This window comes from Vidua chalybeata, chromosome 2, assembly GCF_026979565.1.
Source record: "Vidua chalybeata isolate OUT-0048 chromosome 2, bVidCha1 merged haplotype, whole genome shotgun sequence".
In the NCBI taxonomy this organism is placed as follows: domain Eukaryota; kingdom Metazoa; phylum Chordata; class Aves; order Passeriformes; family Viduidae; genus Vidua; species Vidua chalybeata.
In genome coordinates, this window is record NC_071531.1 from 19,253,112 (window position 1) to 19,273,288 (window position 20,177).

The 20,177-nt window shown below is 40.3% G+C and overlaps 1 protein-coding gene across 3 annotated transcripts in view; it reads left to right on the plus strand.

Moving 5' to 3' along the window:
- The window catches only part of ARHGAP6 (Rho GTPase activating protein 6), a 311,117-nt gene that overhangs the window by 205,760 nt on the left and 85,180 nt on the right, over nt 1-20,177 (plus strand). The gene's annotated exons all lie outside the window — the stretch shown is intronic.

The window sequence follows — 20,177 nt, forward strand, 5'->3', positions numbered from 1 at the left end:
CCTGGGGGTTTTTGTTGGGGTTTTGTTTGATTGTGTTTTCTTTTTTTTGTTTGGTTGTTTTTTTTTAATCCAAAGGGAGCTGTCTGATAAGCTCCAGGAGTGGGATATGTGGGGTGAGAGGTCCATTTTGGTTTGTAGGTAAAGCAGAACTTAAAAGAAAATATTATTAAATATTTGCTTGTTCTAAAGGACAGATTCACTTCATTATTTATGGGCAGACAGAGATAACGTTTTAAAGTTAAAAATCTGAAGTTACAGAAAAAAAGTATTTTAAAATCTCTCTCTGTAGTGAAGTTATACAGATACTGCTCCACTTTTTATAATTTCAGCTTTTAAAGTGTCACCTTGTTTATATAAGAGTAAAACTTGGCTTGAAGATGTGTCCCTTTACAATAGCTTTTAGCAAAATAATATTTGAGGAAGCAGAGCTACTTGTTGTACATTATCATTCTAAACCAAAAGAATTCAGATTAAACAGGGGGGGATACTGAAAGTGAGATTAACTTTGCAACTACTGGAGCAGCAAAAATGGGTGATACAGCTCATAATGTAACATTTAACATAAAGCTGTAAATAATAGAGGAAGTTTTTAAGGAAATTTTATAAATACTTGCCTTGTGCTCAATGGTTGGCTCTGTCAGCTGGCTGTCACATTTAAAATGCTGTATTTGAAGAGATTTGTGTAATCTCGACAATTTTATATAGGGATAATAGAAAAAAAGCTGAAATATGATATGCCAGCTGAGAAGTGGTGGTGAATTTCTATGGTCAGTAACTTTTCAATCCAATCTGTTCACATCTGGGAAAGTGTTCTGGCATATGGCTTTGGAACTGTGTGGATGTTTTGATGTTTAGGATGAAGATTCCTGGCTGATTCCAGGTTGATCTTAGCTGGTGAATTAATGGGATGGAGTGCTTGCTTTGCTTTGTGTTTAAGCACACTGTAATGAATTAGGCTCTACTCCATCACACCTTTTTTGGATGTAAATCTCACAGTTGTGGTTTGGGAATTTTAGTGCAAATGACAGCAGCCCTTGTTTATTGCTCTAGTGTTCTCTATTGTAGCCTGCAACCTGACAGTCAAAAGGTCCCAAAGTAGCCTTGAGCTGCTGGCTGCCCTGTTTCTTCATTCTGTGCAAGATGTACCGATGCTAAGTGGCAATAAAAGCAAATGGTATCCTGCACTTCCTTCAGGGTTGTTTCATTAGCATAGCAGCCTGAGCCCTTGTCATGTAAGTGCATGAGCCTGGATAGATCATGGGGTACCATAAAAATTAGGGATATGGTAAAAGAGGGGCAGCACCAGAAGCATGGAAGAATGACTGAGCACAGAAAAACAAACCTCCTTAGAGCACCTGCTCAAACATAAGATACAAAAGAGAGAGACTAGAAGAACAGAGGTATGGGAACAGTCCAACAGTCTCTTAAGTGCAGAAATACATTGGCTGGTTTGAGAATTTTTGATAGGAAGAGCAACCAATACCTATTCAGTGACTGCTTTTGGTGGGCAGAGCTGGGAGCGAGCGAAAACATCCCTCAGTGCTCCTCCCTTAGCTGCAGGGAGTGATTGCTGTTCACTTGGGGAACAGACTGGTTTGTGGTTCAAACCAGTGCTGGTGTGTCACTGCTCCCAGGAGTCAAGTGACCTTGTTTATAATGTGTAGCTGGGCCAGTATGCAGCTGTTTCCACTGTAAACTCACAGAAAGCTGGGTTCAGGGTATGCTTATGCATATTGCTTTGCAATTAACCTTGTATGGACACACATGCAAACCCCTTCTCCCATAGCTGCCTCAGTGCTTCTTGCTGCTGTAGGCAGCACAAGTGCATTGTTCATTTTTGGTTCATTTTTGCCATGTCAGAGAAACAAGTGTGTGGGTAGAAAGGAATGAAAATGATGCTTATGGTGCTGAAGAAATGAACTACAGGGTGAAGTGGCTGGGTAGTTTTGATCTTGCTAGAACAACCAAAAATAATTTTATGTGGAACCATTAATCCCCCATTCTACAACACACTTCAGAAGAATCATTATAAAACTGGAAAATACAAGTATATCCAAGATGGAAATCCTTTTGGAAGCACAGAATTTGTATGTATTCTTGAAGACAATCTGTGCAATACTATGATACTTCCTTTTCAGAACAGCAATTAAAAATAATCATCCCATTGTGTATAACAGATTTGCTTGCGTTAAGTATTCCTAAAACAAAAAAAAAAACCATTTAGGCATGAACATTTTTTTAAGCATCACATTCTAGCTAGAAATAAGATGGAGGTGCTAAGGATTGAAGGAGGTGAGAAGGTGAGTAAGCCTAGCTGAGTAGTGTCCTTGAACATGGAAGAACTTCCAGGGACCTTTGGTTATCATTAATATTGGCATGCTGCACAAAGGGGAAGAATATGTTTTCACTTCCTCACTTCCTCATGAGATTTGCTCCAGTAGTGTGTGATTTTGTCCTGTTTCTGACAGAGCTTTCTCTTCATGCTAATAGTTTCTTTTCTGCTCCCTGTAATTTTTTGTTTGTTTGTTGTTGTGTTTTTTTTTTTTTTTTTTTTCCAGTGTGTTCAAATCTCTGTCCCATGGAGCAGAATTTCAACCAGTGAGAAAAGACTTGTCCTCCCTGGTGACAGAGCAGGGGTCCCCCAGGAATGATTGAGAAGATGTGGTTGTGGAGAGGGGTTTTCTCTTCAGGTGTTGGGTCTCTGCCATTGGATTTCCTGACCTAGGGATGTTGCGATGTGTGTTATGTGACATTGTCCCCATTGCATGTGCCTCTCCCACGATGGAAGGAATGAGAGGGGAAGGGACATCTGACAGATGTGCAGGCATTTTGTTTAATGCTGGAGGATGTAGTGGTGAATTGAGCTGAATGGAGTAACATTCTGTGTAATGCAGAGAAAGAAGGGGAAAAAAGGAGAGGAGAGAAGAGGGTAGATGTATGGGGGGAAACCCAAGAATTTTAAGGATTTCTTAGGGATTTCTATTCTACAGGAGCATACCTTGGAGAAAAAAGTGTACAAGGGATTTGTCAGCTCCTTGGAGAGCCTCTTTTTAAACAGTGCAAAAGTGCCAGAAACTTGTCCTGCGGATGGAGGAGAGCTGTGTTGTGTGTGAGTGTTTTGGAGAAGTTCTGTATCTTGGAGGAAGAGGAACTAGAGTGTGATTTGACAGTTGCTACAGCAACTGAGGCTTTTTTAATGGAAGGCAAGGATAAGTGATGGTATAAAGTCTTGTGTAACTGACGTACCTTCCCCCGCTTCCTGCCAATTTTCCAGTATATTAAAACAATAAGTAATTTATGACTTTAGCTGAGAAATGGCTCTATGTTTGCCCAGCTCAGACTCGTTTGCAAGACTGCATGATCTTTACAGAGACAACAGAAAAGAAATTATTTGTATAACAGAAAGCAGGGATTCAAGCATCTCTGAAAAGAATGCTTTTCAAGGGACAAATGCATCCTTTGTTCTGCCTGATGAAATTTTGTTTGATGTGGATGTCAGTGGGATAAGGTTTTTTTATCTCGTAGCTTCCTTTCTTCTCATCCTCTCCCTTCCTACTGACCATGATTTTTTTTTTTTTTTTTTTTTTTTGCAAAGTTTTTAAAGCTCTTTTTGGTTACTATGGAGTTCTTTTTAATGTAGGAATGATGATGTATTATAGAGTAAATGAAAGATGATGCAAACCTGTGGCAGGAGAGGAATTCTGCTGGCTGTCTCTGCAGCAGTGTTACAGAAGCAGCCCTGGCACAGACGTGTGGCAGTAATTGCTGTCCACGGAGAGACTTTAACCCTCGTAATGTTTTGGGACTCAGCTGCTTGCTATTATCCAGGAGGAATGATACAAGAGTGGAAACCACACATCACATCCCAGAGTATAGAAACACTCGCTTTAGGGTTCAAAAAAGTGCCTATTGTCTGTTCACTGGTTTAAATGTACATATTTTAATTTAGTGGTGGTTTTGGTTTTATTACTGAGATTTAAGGGCATTTGACAGCTGAATTTCAGGGGAAGAGAGTTTGGATAGTGCTCCTGTTCTTTGAAATGTCGCTGGAAGTCTTAGGCTGCAAAGGGGCACTTTGCCTCCTCCTTGGGTTCTTTATGCAAGGTCAGAGGTAATTCTTAGTTAAGGTTGCTGATTTTAATTGAAGAGTAGGTATTAAACTATTAATATATTTGTAAACAAAACACAAATACACACATTTATAGAAACATAAATATATGTTTTTGCAGTTCTTACTCAGTTTTTAAGCCTTATTTTCATGGACCAAACATGTTTACCTAGCTCTTCAGAGCTAAGATTTATTTTACAGATGTCCTTGTTAATATTTTGAGCATTAACAACTCATAACCAGAGCTCCCAGATTTGTAGGTTTTTTTCTGGTGTTTCATTTTGCAGTTTAAAAGACAAAAGTTATCTTCAGTGGAATTCATGACAGTATTACACAGTGCATTTTCAAAAAACTATGTCTGAACTAAGACCCAGTTTTCAAGTGAATGACACTGAGGTATTTAACTGGAATAAGTTCACTGCTCTCGAGTTGCTGAGAAGCAGTGCATGAAGCATGCACATTTTTTTCACGGATGAAAAAGTAATAAACCTTTGCTACCAATTTTATGCATTTTAAAACTCAGTAGAGGATAATTACTGCCTTCTTGCAATCATTATGGCATTTTGTGGATTCACGTGAGATGAGAGAAATAACTAATATTTTAGCTAAAGGGAAGACTGACAAAAAGATCTCCTTTTAGATGTGTTAGTGACCAGTACTTACTAGAAAAGAAATTGCAAAGTTTGAATTCTGCAACATGAATGTGTTCCTCCCATAGCATCCTGTCTGCCATTTTCTTCCTCCTACAACCCTCTCCTCTTCCACCCTTACCCAGACCTTGAGATGGCTTATCCTTCTTGCTTCTCTGACTCATTCACTTGCCCTGGTGACATAGCCCCATCTCCAAATCTCTTTTACTCTCACTCCTTCAGGCTCCCTCAGGGTCACCCTACTGCAAGATTCTCCTGTATGTCTCACCATCTCTCCCTCAGTGGGACAAACCCGCTTTCATCTCTTTCAGCTTAAGGAGCCTGTGCTATTCCAACTGCTGCCCACATCCTTTCTTGCTTTTCTATAAAATAGATTGATTCAGCTCCTTGAAGTTATTTTTTCATTTCCATCTGGGCTTCTAGGCTGGCTCTCATCCCCTCCATGGCACCTGACTGCCCTTGTCCAGCATTCCATGACTGCCAAATAGCACTGTGTTTTTAGAGGGACACCAGCAGAACTTGCACTTCATCAATGCATTCTTTCTGCTCTTTAGGTCACACAAAGTAGAAGTTTCAGCTCCACTGAATTGTTAGTGAATGTGGAGTGATTTTTTAGGAATAACTGAAAATGTTAACATTTTAATTCTTCTGTTGTGTTATAAAATATAAGAAATCGTTGAGAAAATGTGATGGTCAGGGTGCAATTACAGAGTATGCAAACCTCCCATACTTTTTAAGTTAAGGGTTTCTCCTCTCAGCTGTTTTTAACTGTATTTCAGGTAAGTCTTCCACTTAATACTGTGGATTATGCTCTGGCATGAGAGTACATGCAGGTATTTATTAGATTTTTTTTCCAAAACTGGGTATGTGGTTTCTTTTTCATACAATTATTGGATCTCTGATTCATGGGTACTCATCTGGAGTGTGCCAATGCTGCTGACAGCTGTAGGCATGCAGCACACTTACGTAAATTGTCTCAACAACTAAACTTTGAGATTTACTGGGTGGCATGAATATTTTAGTGTCTCATTTAGCCAACCACTTTAGACTTTTCTTTAAATAAACTGGAGTTTCTCACCTGAAGAAATGGTATCATCTGAAAGCAAAAGCAGGTTACTTGCAGTTTGTAAGATTAATCAGTCATCACTGGCATCAGTAAAAAGCTTGGGAAGGTTGAGGCAGAAATATATGAAGATATTCAGAAGAATCTTATCCAGTTTAATTTAGTAACCTAAACTTTGAAATAACACTAAGCTAGTGTTATTTCAGAGCCTTTTGGGCATGGATATTACACATGCATTTTTTTCCTACAAAACTTGAAAGAAAAGTAGTTGTCTCTTTTTACTTATTTTTTCCCCAGATTAAAAGTGGCAGGAATTTATTTGCAGTTGTCTTGAAAGTGAATTCTTGCTAGATGGTTAGAAACAGCTACTCTAAAGTATTTGCAAAGTAGCATTAAGCCAAAGATTTTTCTGCCTTCACACTGATGACATTACAGACCAAAGGAGTTGAACTGAAGCCCAGTTTATACAACTGATGATAGTATTTTATTGTCAGAAAGCAGCACTTCTGTCTTTATCTTCAACATCTTTTGAAGACAGAAAACTGTAATTTGGAAAATTGAACAGAATAATTCTGTGTTTTCCAGCAAATGGTCCTTTATGAAAACAGGTGGTCAGCTGTTAATACTAAGAGACAATATGCAAAATTATGCACAAACATTAAATTTAGTAAGCAAAATTCTGTGTCTTTGAAAGGAAAGCTGACCTGGCTTGGGTTCACTTTGTTACAATAGAATATGTTTTTCCAATGTCCTTGTCTTTCTCTAAGGTAGATGCACAAGCTCACCTGAGGCACCACTGCATTTTATTGTGTAGAAAAAAAAATCTGATTTAGTTTCTATTGATTTTACTTGGTTAACAAGGTCATATATAAAACTGCAGGAATGACTGCAGGGTTTCCATTCTGTAGTTTAATACTAATGCACCACTAAAGGCACTGATCTAAATGGAATGGTAGAAGGTTGTTATATTCAACAAAAACCAAAAAAAACCCCAAAGCTGAAGCAGAGAGATTGGGTCTTACAGACTGCACAGCTTCCTAGCAGTGAACATAAGAACATGATCTAGAGGAGATGTCCCTAGAACATGATCTAGAGGAGATGTCTCCTGGCTGTCCCTGTGCAGCCTACCCTGCCCAAGTCAGCCTAACATCAAAGAGAGCTGCTAAATCCTCTGCAGCAGGAGAGGGATTGAGCTGAGTCACTGGCTGGGGAGGTGATGCTCATGGTGTCAGTGCAAGTGCTGCCAGGCTGGGAAAGCTCAGGGAAATGCAGAGGAAATGTTCTGCAGACCGCAGGAAAAGCTTCTCCTCTCTGTGAGGGGCAGTCCCTGGTGGGTGCAACCCCTTCCTAACTGGTTCCCTTAGCTAAGGAATGGGGCTTTGTGCAGTGGGCTCTTTATCTTGTGGCTTGCAGGGAGGTCACCCTGCGAGGCTGTGGTGAGGAGGATGTGCCTTCTCCAAGGAGTCCTTGAGTATCCCTTGATCGCATCCTGTGAAGAAACACCCCGTTGGCAGCATCAGTGTTGCACTGTAGCCATCCTACTGTGTGGGGGTTCCTGGCAGAGATATCCAGGTGGTGCCTGGAGCATGAGAATTCAGCGTGGAATGCTGGAGCTGCATTGCTGGAGCCTCTGGAAACAGCTCTTCCATAGTGTGTGAAACCTGGCGAGTCAATGTGAAAGCTGTAGCCTTGTGTAAGAGTTACAGAGTTAGCTGCAGATAAGGGGTGACTGAGATATGCTGACTTTTGTAATCGAATAATTGATGCTCTGCTAAAAGGAGTTGGATTTGAGTTTGTTGGATCAGCTGTGCTCATAGCCTGAGAGTGAAACTTTTGACAGCTCCAGCCCTGTTTGGACCAGTTGCAGTAGGTCTTTTTATCCAGGACCTGGTCCACTATATGGAGAGTTATGGAGTGTTATCTCTGTTGCCTAATGTCTGCATATGATAAGTTTGGTTACATGAGACTGCCAAAAAAAGAAGGAAAGAAGTTCTGGTAGCTTTCTAAGAAAGGCACTCAGCTCTTTGAAAGAGGAAGCTCTCTTTGATATATGATATCCTGGAGTGTTAAATGTGAGCCCAACCTTGCAGCAAAAAGGGCTGCAGCCCTTTTAACCCAGTATTTTTAAACTCAGTATTTTTTAACCTAAAGGTATTTTGGAGAGTTTTCAGTGAGGCCTCGCCTTTGTTTCTAAGTATTTTTATAATCCACATTGCCCAGAATATTGATAGTTACATGCAGTTTTACAAGGAGGCGTGTTTGACATCTAATGTAACAGCAGTACTTGTGTAGGGCTGTCACTTCTTTGTCACATGCTTATTTACATTCACAGGCTGACAAGTCTTTCATCCTGGTTTGTATTTCTGCTGTTTCTCATACATCCTGGCCAAGCAGTGGGTTTGTCACTGCCATCTTGCCTGTGTGGTGGTGCTGGTGAGGTGTCTGAACTGTGCACACATCAAGTCTCTGACTGAAAGAATCTCCGTAGCTCTCGCTGCGTTGGTGCAGCCTGGGTGGTTACATAGCTCTCCATGTATTTCTGGGTATGGAAATAATCTCTGTTAGTAGAAGCTGGTGTTGGCACTCATTCATGGGGAATTCTATTAGCAAAACTGATAGGGCAAAATAAGGAGAGGAGCATCAACAAGTGTACTTACAACGCTCACTGAAGAACAAATGCAGCTTCTGCCACCTAAATTTAACAGTGCAAACTCCTAACACAAGTTATGGAAGAATAACAGCCATTTTTTCACCCCTTCCTAGATATGTTTGCCGTGGAACATCTGTGTTAGAAAAGCCAAATTCTGGCACATTGTCAGAATGCTAATTTTTCTCAGAAATAATGATTACCTTACCGCACTGTTGTGAGGTCATTATTGATTTGGGTGGTAACTTCTTCAGGGGTGTAAATCAAGCCAGGCTGTGAGAGTGTAGCAGCTGTCAGCTTTTGAGAGCTTCCATACTGCCAGGTCATTGTTTTTTCTGAAGAAGCAAAGGCAGCCATGGAAGAGCTTCTGTTACTTGTGATGAGATTCCTCTTTTCAGGAGTGTGGGTCAAGGCTGCCTCTTTTCTCATGCAGGAAGGTTGTGCTGTTGAGAGTGTAGGTTCCCTTGGCAAACAACTGTGCTCCTGGGCTGGAGGGAAGCAAGCTGGGAGTTATGATGATCCAAGACTGGCTCTCTCTTCCCCAGCATGTGCAGCACAGAGCATGTCAGCCTGGAAATGAAAACAGAATGGAGAAATGGTTGTACCATGTCCCAGATGCCTGGGTCTCTCTAGGTGACATCGGGTTTTCTTTCTGAAGAGAAACATGGCCTTCATGTTGATAGTGATCTCACCTACCTTGTTTAGTTTATCTCTCAAATTAAACTGTACCACTTGTTGATTGCTAAACTCTGCTAACAGGTATGTAACATAGGAGATAGCAATGGAGAACAGAAGCTGGAGGTTTTTTTTCTAGTAGTTAAATATGCAGGAGCATTCACCAATTAAGATTTTACATCTAGATAATGATCCTGTGCAGTTACCTGCTGTTACAAAACACCTGCTTGGCAGTGGAGTGGCCTATCTTCTCAGACTGGAGCTTGGAAATGGGTAGGCAAACTGTGGTTAGAAAGAGAAGATGGCAGTGGCAGGCTGGGAAAAGCTAAACTGGAGAGCTCTCAGCTATTGGGATTACAATAAAAAATCTTGATTTGCTTTGCACGTAGCCAATCTAGAGATGTATTAACATGGTCTTATTGTGGTTTAAGACTGGTCACTCATGGATCATCCCCCTCAGGCTGTAGATGTGCTCACAGGAATGTAGTGACAGGAACTGTTTACACATAGAGAGATAGCGCTGCATTGCCTTTTTCATCTTTTACCTTTTGGAGTCTTATCAGACAAATTATCAGGATCTCAAAATGATAACAAATCTGGCATATTGGCTGAGGTGGTGCCAGATTTCTTTGGCTCTGATGACTTGGATACATGGGGTGATGAATGGCTTGAGAAAGAAACACTTGGGTGCTCTCCTGCCCATACCCGCTCTTCTTCCTCTCCTGCTTTGTGTCCCAAGGTTTACTTTTCCAGTTTAGTATGCTATTGTTTGAAATGTCAGCCACCTCCGGCCTTACCCCGCCTAAGTTGTAAAGTTTTCTCTCCCTCTCTTCACTTGGCTCGGGAGGCGGGGAGGTTTTGGGACCATTCCAGGGCTTTTCTGAAGCTGCTTTTTCCACTGTCAGGCAGGGTCTGGCACTGAGTCAGCCACTGCTTCCTGGTTCTCACCCTTCCCTTGCAGGCAGACAGATGACCTGCCTTAAGGGAGTGACCTTTCTTGGAAGGTGAAACTGAGCACATAAATTAAATGCTGACCATAAACATGAGCCACATACATACTTCTGAGGACATTAATCCTGTGTTAACAGTCCCCAGTGCAGTGTTCATTGATCAGCTAGTCACTGTTTGTGCAGCGCTTGGAAGATGACAGCAATATGTACATTTCTGTAGTCATTACAGATTAGCATATTACACCAAGGCAGAAACTTTACTGAGGTTATTTATTCATATTCTGATGAAAGAGGTGTGTATGTATTAGGAGAGCTCAGTGAAGCACAGAACATACTTGTTAGAGTTTTGAAGAGGAAAAATTTGGTAACTGAGCAGGAATCTTATTAGCCACATCTTGCCCTGTGTTGAGGAGGAATGAAGTTATTAATTTACTTGCCTTCCTCTGTTTGTGGGTTGTAATGTGAACTGACTTTCCTTCCTGTCCCAGTTCTTCTCTGGGAGGTTCCTCTCTCATTTTATGAATGCTTGACTACCACCAGTTTTATCTTGCCCAAGCATCTGTGGAAGAGGATGAAGGAGGACACTATTTAAGTATCTGGATGCATCTTAGGCTGCTCAGGAAAGAAATAAGTACCTTACCTGTGTCTAAAAAGTATGATCAAGGGGAGTTTGATCCACACCTATTGACACTCACCAGGGCTGAAGGAATTACACCTTGAGGTGTGAATTTCCTGTTCCTTCCTTAAGCTTGCTCTTTCTATTTCTGATCTCTTCTGCCCCCTCTATTTAGTCTTCACTGTTAAAATTGTTTTCCCTGGTGCCATGCGTAACTTGATCTAAGTTCATGCTTTCCATAACTACATGGGAGAGAAAATATGATGTGACAATAATAGCAGGCATGCTTTTTGAAGTTACTGGTGTGTGTGTAACCATTAACTTAAGGAGAAGCTCACTTGGGTCTAAAATAACACTCTTTGCACAGACACAAAATTTAAACACTAAGTCATGTGAAAGAAGAGCCTGTGTCTAGAAATCTCCATGTTCCTGATCTTACCGGTGGTTCTCTTCATAGAGATATTGCACTTGGATGGACAATTGATGTCTTCTGAGCTGCCCATGTGGTTGGGAAGGGATGGGAGGAACCAAGGGAGTGGCTGACCTTGCAGTCAAGGTCTCTATTAATCGCCTCTTTCAAAGCAATGTGTTCCAGTTGGGCTCTTCAGTGTTTGCTCTAACTGTGGGCTGCTCTCTTTCTCAGCTTCAGGGGAGTGATTTCTACCTTAGAGACCTTCAAAATCATCCCTTTCTCTTCATTAATCAAGGACCTAATCAGATTACAGGGATCTAAATGGACTCCAAGCACTGAGTTTTTAAGTTCTGTGGAAATTTTCCACTCTAACATATGATAACATGCAGACTAATTTAAGTTAATGGCATAATACTTCTCTCAGGAGATAATTTTCTAATTGATCTTATTGCTGGTAACATTATCTATGGACAATTAGTATCTGATGGGATCCCTTTGCTCCTGCTTGGTGAAGAGATTAAGCTTCCCAGGGCAGCTGCATTCCACAAACAGCTGAGTTGCTGGGAATCCCTGTGGGGCCCCAAAAATTCTTAACTCTCTTGTTTTTAAAATAATGTTTTTCAGTCATTTTGCATGGCTTTGATGGTAGAATGTAAGTGAAGGAAAAAATACCTGAGTCACTTCATGCTGTTCTTTTTCGTCATGTTATGATATTTGAAACTTTGCAATTTGGTTGATTTTAGCTGTCGTGAAGATAAATTTCCCATGAATGCTTTAGACTTGAGAATTCTTGTATTTTGCTGAAATTTTTAGGGAACAATAATAAATAGTCGTTCCATGTGAACTTTTATCAAGAGACAGAGAGATTAATCTCTTGGGGAAATCAAATGTTTTGCTTTCTAGATGAATTTCAATCAATTTCTTGTGGTCTCACACGGATTTTCATCTTCTTTTTGTAAATTCTCTGTCTCTTTTTTTATTCTTTGCTTTACACCCATGTGCCTTTGCTTTCTGCAAAGTTTAATCTACTTTTTTCACTTGTCTCTAATGGGATATTCAGTATATCTCACACTCTCAGCCCAACTTGGTTCTGTATCTTAGGAAACTCCTTTATCTTCTCTCAGGTTGCAGGTTGGTAATGTGATGTCCCCTTGCAATCTGCTAGAGGTTTCCACTCTTTTCTTGTCATTTTTCTCCTCTTGGTTTTGGTGTCCCTTTTTTTAGTCCCTTTTGATGTCTTACAGGATTTTTGTCCCATTAATTATCTTGCAGTTGGCTGAGGCTAAAGAAAAGGAGGGTTTTTTCAAGGCATTGTTTATCTCTATCTTGAGTTCCAGCAGTGCCCTGTGCCAAATATGATGTGCATTTATAGAGTTACCTTTTTCCCAGCAGTAAGTCAGTAGCTGTAGGAAGAAAAAGGAGCTCATCAAGATGCAGGTGATTTTCCTCAAGTTGTCTGCTCCATGCAAATATTTTTTAGCCTGAGAGAGGAATGTGAAGGTAGTGAGTATGTTCCTTCATGGTGAGTTGAGCATACCATTCGTTCTTCCTTGCTTAATATGTGCGGAAATAAGGGAATAATTCTCTGTCAGGTGTGAGTTGGCAAACTAGGTAATGCTGCTTTCAAAATTTAGAAGTGGTAAATCCATGGGGAAGGGATTCTGGAACAAGTGACATTGAAAAAGTGAGCATTTTTGTAGAAGTAAACTATGTGTGAAAGAAAGATTGTTTGGACTTCTCATTCTCTTGTCACTTCATGTCTTTTGTCAGGGTAATGATGAAAATGGATCTTTCTGAAATCATAGATGACAGTTACAAGTCATTGCAAGGTGGTAGTACCTGGACATCTAACTGAGAGCTGACTTCCTCTTGCAAAATTTCCATCTTAGGAGACAGGTTTTCAGAAGCGTGCACTCAGAGATATGCATGTCTTGTGTTTGCAAATGGTTAATGTGCCAGTGTTCTTCCCAGTAGATTGGGGATCTGAGTTGTCATTTGAGACCTTGGAAGCCTGCTCACAGTAAGCCAGTAGGTAAAAGGATGCAGAGATCCCTCAAAATGTCGATATGCAAGATTTTGGTTGCCGTTCAGATCCACTGGCCTACATGCAGAAGGCTGTTGCCTCTGGTTTTTCCAGTCTCACTCAAATGAACTCATTTTGTATCTTCCTTTTTCTGATACCAGTTCCTGGTTCTCATTTCTCTGAAAGTCTCACTTTGGTTCTCAAAAACAAATGAAGGCAATCAGTCCAGTCTTAACTTGCAAATCAGCTCTAACAACAAGCTAAGCTGAACATCTTACACTTGAATTCAGTCTTCTTGCTTCTACTTGTGCTCTAAGGTTAGTAAATTTTTAATCAATATTAGTTTTGTCAGTCCAATACTGCTTATTGTTACCATTCCCCCCACCAATACTGATCTCTTCTTTTTCTAATTGTCTTCCTCTATTTTTGCTTTCTTTAATTTTTTATCTGAGTCATCTCTTTTGGAAAATAATTTTTTCTTGCCCCATTGCTGCTGCATTTCTTTTCTTGTGAACCATGCCTCCTGTGTTTTGTGTGTAAGCATTCATTGCTGTAAGCTGCTCTTTGAGATCCAGAGGCAGATATGGGACCAATTCAAGGGAAGCAAGTAGAGGTTTAAACTCTTCTGTTTGTGTTGTGTTACATGGTGGGGCAATCCCATGTGGTGGAGTTAGAGATGAATTGAAGTGCATGATCCCCAGTGCTGCAATAGCTCCTTTCCAGTTGTCCATATTTCTTCCCTGCAGGACTTCGAGATGAGCTGTGTGTAGCTTCCTAAGGCTGGAATGGACACGAAGGAATTATCTAAAATAATGGTATTCTGCAAGATGTCCAGTGTAGTGTATAAAATACTTGCTTTTTAAATAATAACACCATACAGTTATTTTGAAGGGTTTGATACCATTTACACTTTCTTAGAACAAGTATCCATGCAGGGGGATGTTGCCAGTATGTAGAATAAAAGTCTCTGTGGATGGGCAGAACAATGTGAAAGTTAGGTCTCACTTTGATTAGAAAAGCAAACTGTTGGTTTGGAGTCAAATGAAACTTTTTCCCCCTCCTTCTCTCTCTAGATGGTTGCTGTTGTTCTTACATTTCTTTGGTTTTTAAAACAGATAAAAAAGTAATTTTTTTTTTCTAATTGGCCATGCATTCTAAAAACACAGAATATTTTTGGATGAAAAGTGGATTTAGTAGTAGAAATCTGACTTTCTTTTGGCTTCAGGAGATGCTGCCCTGACAATTAAGCTAATAAGAACTAATCTTTAGCAGTTCTACCATTCATAAAGGAGATGAGAGCAGAAAAGATTGTGCCTTGAAGAGCAGTTTTGTCAGTGATGTTGAAGAGGGTCAGAGTTTGGTGCCTGAACCTAAAGGCAGGCGTTGTAGGTGGCCTCTGCTGCTGTCAGCAACACGAGTTTGACACAGAGGCAGCTACTACAGGTGAGCCCTGTCACTTCTGGCTGGTTTTGTTCCTGCTGAATAAAGCAACAGAGAAGTGTAGAGATGTTTAAGGGGCTGGAAGTACAATCTCTGCAAGGCTCAGTGGGCATCTCTGGGGGTGTGAGTGTGCAGCGGGCAGCAGCAAAGCCGGGAGCCTGTGCTGGCTGTACCTCCCGCGGGCTCAGCCCGTGCTCACTGCTGGCACACACTGGGGGATTGCTCAGCAGCCAGTGCTCCCCACTGGTGGCTGAATCTCTGCATCTCTGCTTTCCCATTGCCAGCTCTGCTGCCTCTCTCCAGGAGAGCTCTGGCAGCACTTCTGCTGTCACAGCAGGCTGACAGGCATGTGGCACTGCCTTCCACAAGATCTTTTTTACTGAAGAGGTTGAAGCCTCTTTCATTGTTTTCATGGCTCTTTGGGAAAGTGAATTCTGACAAGTGTGGCATAAATCCACTCCCAGCATGCCAGCCCAGTGATAGTCCTCACTGCATTGGTAGGAAATACCTCTCTCCTGCCTTTCCCTTAGATATGTCTGTTGAGGATGCTGATACAGCCTGTGAACTGGCACTGTGACTTGAAATGTACTGACTTTTATGGTATAAGCCTGTCAAATTTAATTTAGGGATATTATAGTAATAACTTCCAGTGTGAGTGTGCCTATTTACAGAAATATAAATGGTTAAGGCTCTCTTGTGACATGGAGCTAATGAAGCTGGTGATTTTAATAATATGTTTTTTATTAAGTTCAGTTCTCTCTCAAAGAAAAAGGAAAAGTTTTTTTCTCTTTCCTCCTTAGTAAGAGAATGAGCATGGTGTTGTGTTCTTGTATAATTTGCAAAAACAAAACGAGAAACATTCTATGGAGATTTAATTCTCTATTTTTATAAGAAGTGCAGGGTACTTTGTAACAGTGTCATGTTCTCACTGTCTAAAGTCAAGTTCAATCACAATATGCATGCATGGTGTGGATTATGTATGTATTTTAAGTGGATTATGTGCTATATTTCAAGTAATTTTTTCACATTAAATTTATCAGGTAGTTTTTATAATGTGGTATATTGTAGTTTTTCAAACCCCAGTGTCACCATTTTTCAGGATAATGTGTTTATTCAGTTCAATCACTGGTACAACGTATACCAAAGCTCACCTTTTAAATCCAAAGTTCATTGAAAGAATTGTTGGTTGGTTTGTTTTTTGGTTTGAGTTTTTTGTTTGTTTGTTTTGTTTTTGTGTGGAAGTATTTTTATTCTTTTCTTTTTACACACTTTTATTTTTTTTTTAGTTAGAGTGCTCCTTGAGGAGGAGGGTTAATGGAGGTATGCACTGCTGACTACAGGAGATGGATTGATTTCTGAAAGCAAGTGAAAATGCCTGAAATGCTTCAGCTTTTTTTTTTTTTTTTTTTTTTTTTTTCTGGTTTCCTCATCTTTAATCCTGAAGGAAAAGGAAAAAATGAAATTAAAAACAGCCTTACAGAGAGCTCTCGTGCAGTGGTGGTGGGGTTTGTGTTTTGTCTCTTTTCTAGTGGTGATAAGAAATGAGTTCAAAGATACTGGAAGAATGAAATTATTTGGCCTTTTCATGAGTAAAAGCATTAGTGAGCTTAAAGAATGAAATGAGGAGAAAAGCAGTGAGCTAAAAATTGTGTAAGCTTGTTGCACTGTTAAAAGAACCTCCTATAATCTTCATGCCTTCTGAATCACTCATTGAGCATGCTTGGTTTCTTCTAAACATAACAGGACATGTTATTAACTCTCTCTGTTGCAAAGGCCATGGTGCTTATGTTTATGTTTTCCTGTAGGATGCAAGGTCCTGCAAAGTGTAGTCTTCCCTTTGTACAGCATTGCAGAGTTTGTCAATACGCGCTTCTTCCTCTGAAATTCCATGTAACTTAATGAACTTTGACAGGACAGACTCAAGTGTATTGACAGACATATCATGTGTATTGATATCACAGCTCCACAGAGAGAAATGACTGTCAGATCAGATATCTGGCTTAATTACAAATCAGTTTAAAATTTTATCTTTTGCTCCAATCTGGCAGAAGCTAAACTGATATAAACCAATCCCAACCTGACAAGAGTGTGACTGCACAGAGATGGATACAGTGATTTAACTAACACACTCTCTGACTCGGGGGAGGGTGGGTGTGAGAGAAAAACTTTTTAATTGCTGCTTCCTGCTTTTTCTTTTTCGTGGACTACTGTGGCTCCAGATGTCCAGGAGCAGACAGGATGGTGAGTTGAAGGGACACCTGGGCAGGTGGGATTCCCCTGCAAGTTGGGGCCACATGGGTTGGCTGGGATGTGTAGGATGCTGAGGCTGCTCGAGTGGTTTGGTTGTTCCCAAACGTGCAGTTGTGCAGATTGAGCTGGCTTGGCAGGCTGGGCTGCTGGGGAAACCACACAGCCTGAGGTTTACATCAGCTGCTGCTGGAGGGCCATAATGAGTCTGTGTTGGGGAGGTGGTAGGCTCTGCATCTGTGGCTGTTGGTTGGCACTGTAGCCAGCAGCTATTGAATTATAGCCATTGGATGAATGCAGAGCTGGAGAAAGACAGCTGATTGTTTTGTGTTCTTGCTGTAAATTTAGCATGTATACTCTGTTGGCAGGTGTTGACTCTTGAGGACAGTGCCTGTTATGCTGTCTTGGACTATATAATAAAAGGTCTTGGACCACATTTTGTCTTCCCTGTGATACGGTGGTCTGCATCTTTTTGAACCACAAAAGAAGACTATTATATTTTCCAAAATGGGGGTCTTATGATTTTATTAATATACTCTCTTCCTCAATTGGCAGGATGATATAATAGAAACATAATAGTGACAGGACAAGGAGTAATGGCTTTAAACTGAAAGAAAGTAGGTTTAAATTAGATATTGGAAAGAAATCCTTTAAGGGTCACGAGGCTCTGAAACACTTGCTCAGAGAAGCTGGCTTGAAAAAGCTGTGGGTGTCCCATCCCTGAAAGTGTTCATGGCCAAGTTGGGTGTGGCAGTCTGGTCTAGTGGAAGGTATTCCTTCCCATGGGTTGGAAATAGATGATCTTTAAGGTTCCTTTCATCCCAAACCAGTTTATGATTCTGTGATAACAGAAGAAGGATGCCAGATGCTTATCCTTGTGAGGTGTTTCAGGGGAAAGTGTCTGAACTCCACAGTACAGTGTCATATCTGTCCATGTCACGTATGACTTCATACATTGTCTTCTCCTGTCTTTGAATTCAAGCTATGGAGCATGCAGGAAAGAAGTTTCTCTTGTTTTCTCCTAAGTTACGTACCCATGAGGGTACTGAGGCGTTTAATTTTTCAGGTGTCTTGACACAGCACTTTTAAATATTTGGCGTTTGGGTTTTTGTGTAACAAATGTAAGCACTGGTGCTGTAGCAATCTGCCTCTGTATACAGATTCACAGGCAGTCAGTGAATGCCAGGCTGTCTGTGATGGAGATTTTGTGTATACAGACAAAATCAGAAGAAATTGAAATGTCACCTCAGATCTCACCAGGTTCTGCTAGCATTTCAGAGCTGTTACTACCTTCCAAAGAAGTTATTCCTTCATCCAGTGAAGAAAAGGATTCAATGATAATCCATAGGTATGTTAGCTTGGTATTTTTCCTTGCCTGAGAACAGATGGCAAAGCCAAGCACTGTGTTGATTGTTCTGCTAAGCTCTGAGTCAGTTGTAACACCTAGGATGGCATCATTTTCTAGAGAGGGTTTTCAGTATCCTTTGGGTGCTGAAAAGCACTATAAGAAGACAGAACAATTTAAGTAAAATATTTCCATGAAAAAAATCTCAGACTTGGTGTGTCAAAACTTACAAAGTTTGATTAATTTCTGGCAATTTGAAGATGCAGATGTTAAATTGACAAGGTGTACTAGAATGTCTTTTCAGGTGAGTCTGGAAGCCAGAAATTTCTGCTTTAGAGTTGCCTGCATGGAGATACTGGGCCAATGTCATAACATTTGAGAAATTCTGAATTTGCCAGGTGAAAAGGCAGGTGAGACATTGTGGTCAATTTTTTTTTTGTCTTTTTCCCCAGGACAACAGAGCCTCCTGCTGTAACACATTTTGAATGTTTTGTTATGGGTCTCATGAAATGAAACTAAATTGTTAAACTGTTACCATTTAATGAGAATGAAAACCCAGTGTTTCCAGTTCTGTTTTGACTTTGCCACTGCAGTCCACAAGGCTAAAACTTAAAGCCATCTGGTCTTAGAGAAATGGGAAATATTTTTGTACTAGCTAAAACACTAAAGCAGGAAAAAAAAAACCCAGATACCATAGTTTCCAAAATCTTCAGTTTTCCCAATGTAATGATCAGGTTTCTCTTATGCAGATAATCTTTTCCAAATACTCAACACTTTTGAACTTTCTGATTAAGTACAGGCAAAAAAAGAAAAAGCTTCTTGAAACTGGACAAGATTTTGTTTGTTTTTTTTTCCCTTTCATTTAAAGGATATAATGGCCTTCTATGAATATGAAGCTGCCTGAATACAAATGTATGAACATCTCCCATTTTTAGGCAAATTTCTTTGTCATAAAATACAAAAAACTACAGAATTTAATTTACTGTGTAAACTTCCACGTTCAAAACTATTTCTGGACTGATAAGCCAGGACAATAACCAGGATATTCCTTATATTTGATGTGTTTTCATCTTCCATACTTTTTTTTAAATGGATTGTCTCTGAAGATCCAGTGAGTCAGGTTCACTTTGCTGGGCTCTGGTTTTATGTCACTGGACACTGATGTAACTCAATGAATCACTGTCTTCCTGCTGCCAGCTATTCTAAAGTGAATGAGTGTGTCAGAAGGATTAAAATATTTAACATTGTAGCTGAAATTGATAAAACCAGGTTGTGGTAACTAGGCAAGTAAACTGCAAGATGCATTTTGTTCACCTTGGTGTTATGAGATAAAATTACTCTGAAGTAACATAGCTTTTGGCCTGGGTCTTGCTGGCAGTCTCTGAGTTCATATAATGAATGTGGCTGTGATGAATTTGTCTCACTGAGTTACTGACCTGCCACTAAGGGTAGGATTTTTCAAGCATGAGCTCTCTCATCTGCCAGTTAAACATATAAGGCAATTGTCTTGTACCTCACTATAGTCAACACAGTGAGCACCTCTTTAGGTAAAAGGATGGCAGGATAAGTGAGATGATGTGTAAAATAACTCAGCCTTACAAAACCCAGCCTGCATCTGTGATCCAAGAGATTAATTGCATACAATAGATGGGAAAACTTCTCAAACTAAGCATGTACTTATATGTTTTGCTGACTGGCAAATTTGCCTTTGGTCTGAAGTCATTAGGAGCTTATTTTTACATGAAGCATTTGCAGTCAAAACAGTGTTGCTATCTCTGCTTCATTTCTATGGAAAGATTAAAAAGTTTGCAAGAGTTTGGAAGAAAAATCTTGCCCTTTGGTCTGGAGTGACTGCCAATTCTGTCACATCATGCCATTCCAGGTATCAGGAGAGCAAGTTTGCATTTGCAGTGCTAAACTTTACTGTGTGCTGTTCATGGGGGGTTTGGGAGCCTTCTGAAAGCAGTGATGGCATAGGGCTGGTAAATGCCATGTGCTCCC